The sequence below is a fragment of the Homarus americanus genome, unplaced genomic scaffold, assembly GCF_018991925.1.
Source record: "Homarus americanus isolate GMGI-L3 unplaced genomic scaffold, GMGI_Hamer_2.0 scaffold57151, whole genome shotgun sequence".
Classification (NCBI taxonomy): Eukaryota; Metazoa; Arthropoda; class Malacostraca; order Decapoda; family Nephropidae; genus Homarus; species Homarus americanus.
In genome coordinates, this window is record NW_024743760.1 from 9979 (window position 1) to 15136 (window position 5158).

Sequence of the window (5158 nt, forward strand, 5' to 3'; positions counted from 1 at the left end):
GGTAATGCCACTGTTCACTGCCATGCAGGACAGAGGTTCGTACACAAAGAAGGAAATACATCACATTCACCAGCAGCATATATAGGTCAGTGGATCACATACATTGGAGTCATATTCTAATTGAAGACTAATCAGTGTGGGCTAACAAATTTGGGATAAACAGCAAGAATGTCCTCAAGCACACCTGATTCAATGAAGTAATTACATAGTTCAAGATACAATAAGTCAGGTGGCCTGAAGTCTTTAACAGTGTCACATTCAATAATATAGTGTTCAAGTGTATGCTTTAAAGGTTTATCAAGGGAGGACTTTTTGTATGTGTGTGTGTATATATATATATATATATATATATATATATATATATATATATATATATATATATATATATATATATATATATATATATATATATATATATATATATATTTATATATATATATATATATATATATTTACCTTAACCAGTGGGGGGGTCGCGGTCATGGCTCGAGGTGCATGATTGGGGTCGCTAGAAAAAAGGTTGGGAACCACTGTGCCATTACAACGTACAGACGACCCGCGCCTTGCACACTGGTTGACCCCGCGGCCAACTATATGCTATGTGGCTCACGCGGTTTCCGCCTGGCTTTCCTGTCTTTCTTATAATAGTGTTTGTCTCTGATGAAAACAAATAAATTCCTGAAATAAGTGAGAGAACGTAAAACAAAAGAGCATTGGACATTTATAAACTCTCTTATACAATAGTTTATATTGCAAAATAAATAGTGTTTACGGATATTAATCTCATAAGAAAGACATGTTGTACTACTTATAGACCGCCACCATTGTATGATTTACCTCTGAGTCTTTTTATGTAAATTGTCCAAAAAGGTGAAGTTTTTCGACATGTTTGAAGATGTAAAAGAGAGAGTAGACTAATCTGACGGTGCCATTTCATTACCAACAATCCCACGACTAAGGTGAGAATTAATCGTCATGTCATGTAAGATATACTGACAGCTTTGTCGGCGGTTCTTGGTCAAGTTGCCTTGCTGTTTAACATTGTTTACCTGTTACTGTCTGCACACAGGTAACTACCCTCCCACGGCCTACGTACTCTGTATACCTACATTGTTTATATTCATGCTGCACCATATTATTATTAGCATTTTTAATTAATGTCGGTGATATAAATTAGGTTTGGTTATTCAGTGAACAGCAGGACGCTGTCCAACGAATTACCCAAAAGTATCCAAAAGTATATTAAATCAGGGTAAAATCTTAACGAATATATGTTTTACATCAATAAAACCTGATTAATAATGTTTTCATTGAAATGTCAAAATAATGAAATAATAAACAGCGAAAAATGCTAAATTCCAAAGAGTCACCTATCCAAAATGGAGATATAATTACCGATGTTTCTGTTACTTTGGGGTATTTAACACAGCCGTAGGATTTACTTTTCGTTAGGTTAGGTTAGGTTAGCGAAGTGCATCACGATGAATCTGAGTTATCTCCCTTGTTCACCAACTCTTTGGAATTCAACGTTCGCCAATACTGAAAGTTTTTCGCTGTTTATTATTTCATCTTACAAATTATTTTTACAAAATTACACTAAAAATATTATTAAACATGTTTTGTGTATGTATAACAGATATTCGTTAAGATTTTACCCTTATTTGCTATACTTTTGGGTACTTTTGGGTAATTCGTGGCTCCCGCAGGAGGTATTTACCGGAATGTTGAGATAGAGAGGTCAAGGTCAGCTGTCATGGGTGTAAGTATACGACTTTTTCTCCTCTTATAATAATGTGTGGTAAAAATTTTTCTTGACAATAATGGGGGGTAAATATGCACTTTCACCTCCCACTCTGTTAGAAAGTCAAAAATATATTTTTCTATTGTATTTGTGTGTGTTTAGACCGAATATGACCTTCATTTCCGTCGGAAATTGGCTGTTTTTTATCGTTTTTTTTTTTTTTCCGTGGGACGTTTTTAAAAAAAAAATAATGGCTAAGCGAATAAAAAATACACCAAAACACACTAGAAAAACAAAAACCAAACCTGACCTAACCTAACTGACTCGCACCATATGATGGAATCACCTATTTCTTACCTTATTGGGCTGGTTCTTGTTCGTCGTTGGATTCTCAGATTCTTACACAATGCCGCATACAGTGTGTTTTCTTGATATTTCAGTCTTTTTACTGGGTTGGAAACACAGCGATAAATACTATAGTTCTTCGTTTCATCCTGCAACTCCATATAATTTAAGTGACACCCATCACAGACTTCCATGGTCGGAAATGAATTTGAATTTCAAAATATGAGACCCAAAATATAAATCGATTTTGATTGGGCCAAAAATACCACGAATTAAACCACAAATCGTTTTAATTGGTTGCCCTCCAAAAAACGCTTTTGATTGGTCGCGTGACGTGTATGGGAACGCATGCGCGTGATGATTTATGAAGGAGACACGCAGTCTGAGAGGTGAGGTAGGCAATAATGGCGATTTAATGGAATAGACATTTTTGGTTGTAACCTCTGTTATAATTATACGTCTTATTAGAATATGATAATAGATTAGTGGTAGGAATGTGGAATGTGTAAATGCAAAAATACCTAATGGGGGCCTTTGGAACTGCATGATAGACTGGCAGTATTTACCATGTAGCTATGGCAAGATATAGGTCTAATGTGTTAGTGTGTATGTGAGTCTAGAATCAGTCAGTTTGTAGTGTTGACCAACCACGGCTCTTGAGTTGAGCAATGTGTTTTTCTGATGGTTTAGACAATTTTAAGACACTTTTCTTATATGACACTTCCCTCGAAAATGAACTAACCTACTTCGGGTATTATTTTAATTTCGGATCTCCAGGGAATCTTAGGAATTTAACCCTGACCCCTCGGTTAAGTTAGATATAGTTCCTGGGTTCTGTGGCTAGGTTGGGTTAGGTTAGGTTAGGTTGGATATATAAATACAGGAATGACAAAATTAAAGTTTATCTAACCTATGCGTGGAGCTCCGCCCCCTAGATCCCCCGGTTGATTTTTTTTTTTATTCCAGATTCCAGAGTGTACAGTACAGTACTACGCTTCCAGTGGATGCTGAAGCCCATTAGTGTAGCTGTCATGGAGGATGGAAGGAATTGGTTAAGATCAATAGCTATGGAACACACGAGTTGCTTAGTGTAATTAGTCGGGGAAAAGTTACATTACAATGGTAAGTTTAAGAGGCCATTCTTTGCTGTGTACATTATGTTACAGTACAGTTCTGACTTGTCTAGAGTAGTGAGGTAAATTTCTAGAATGATGCTCCATTGTAAAGGAGTTTTATTGGGATCTTCACCTATATACTGTACAGGGTAACTTTTATATTCTAGGACCCAAAATGATAACTCTATATTAGGACATGCAATAAACAGGAACCTAAAGAGTTTGATCATATCATTGTGAAGGACATAAATACATTTTTGTGATTACACTTTATTCCTACCGATTTTTAGGTTACTGTTTATTGCACTTCCTAAAATGTAAAAATAATTTAAGGTTCTCAAATAAAAATATGACCCTGTATTTGTTATTTCTGATGGATGTAAATTGATGCTCATAACTGTTTGAATCATGAATAACACTAGACAGTGGTAACACACATCAGCCACTGTACCGTAATGTGGCTTTAGAACTTATTAGTTAGTGAAGATTGTTTATGATATACTCCCTGATATCTCCCATGTAACTAGTTAAGAGATAAATGAATATTTTAGTAAAAAATGGCATGTAATACTGAATATGCTGGTGTGTGTGTGTGTGAACGGAAAGATGTTAAGATGGACACTTAGACACTGATTTTAACAGATATTCATCATCATCAATGTTTTATATCCATTTCCTATGCTTCCATGGGTTAGCCACAATTTTGTTGTCAGATCCCCATTCTGCATTTTAATTAGCACTTTTGTTATCAATTTCCACAGAGGCGGAGCCATGCCCCAAGTCAGTTGCTTAAACGGAAGAATGACTGTGGTTTCACAATTGGCCCAAAAGTGGCTGTTAGCCAGTCAGATTCTAAGAGGCAAAAGGTGGTAGAAAAGGCAGGGCCAGGGCTCCTGGTCTCTCCCTATCGGGCTCCTCTTGTACCAATTGTTAATACTCCGACAGGACAAACTTCTTCTCATGTAAGATCACATCCATAGAAGTGCACCACTTCTCCTCTTAATGTATTTTTACCCAAAGTTTATCGTCTCTAGCTTATTTTACTAATGTAGTTAAAAAAGTTGTAATATTAAAGGCATGGGAATCTCCTTTTAAATTTCTGAGCAGGATCACAGACTAATGATAAATTCATTGCTGTTTTATAAAGGTAGCTATTTATGCATTTGCCTTGTATAGTACTGTATGTCTGCAACTGTGTTTAGGAATTACTATATGCAACTTTAGCCTTTTCTTGTCATCTTTTGAACTTGTACTATTATCTTAGGTATCATTTCCTCTAACTCTTTGCTGTTTATGTAGCTGTTTCTTGAGCTTCCCCAGGCTAAAGATTAATTTTTTCTCATTTGTAACACTTATCATGTACAGTCACGGTCAAAAGTCCTGTCGCCTTTTCTGCTGCTCCATGAACCCTGAGATTCAGACTCATGAACCTGAAGCAGTAGACACTGATGCATTATGATGCATTATTCTGTCCATAAATGCTTGAGATTCACGAGTCTTAATCTTGGGGTTCATGGAGCAGCAAAATCGGCAACAGGACTTTTGTTCACGACTGTGCATAGTGGGATACTGTACAGGTATAGACAGTATTTTATGTTGTTGCTGTAACTGCTAATACAAAAATTTCCTTTTATCAGGAGGATTTGATTCGGAAAATTCTCGCCAAGCCATTTAAGATTCCCATCCCTAATTATGTAAGTCGAGGATCTCGATGCTTGGGGATCCGTCGTAATGGTGTGAGGCGATCATTGCATGACCCTGATGAACCTGGTGCCCTGGTGCTTTACTCCCCGGCTGTCTTGTCCGCTCAAGAGAAGCTCACGGCCAACCTGTACGTATATCGCACTACATACTACTGTACTATTTATTGGTTGTTTTTACTGCAAGATATTTAGGATTTATCACAGTTGTTATGAGGGTCTTGACTTCAGGAATGTGCACTCAAATTCTAATTAAT

At 36.5% G+C, this 5158-nt stretch overlaps 1 long non-coding RNA gene across 1 annotated transcript; it reads left to right on the forward strand.

Annotated features, from left to right (window-relative positions):
- Positions 1–819: 819 nt before the first annotated feature.
- LOC121877512 lies at positions 820–4943 on the forward strand. The gene is made up of 4 exons (XR_006091008.1): positions 820–959; positions 3053–3208; positions 3963–4163; positions 4839–4943. It is a non-coding gene; the product is annotated as an uncharacterized LOC121877512 (long non-coding RNA).
- Positions 4944–5158: the final 215 nt, after the last annotated feature.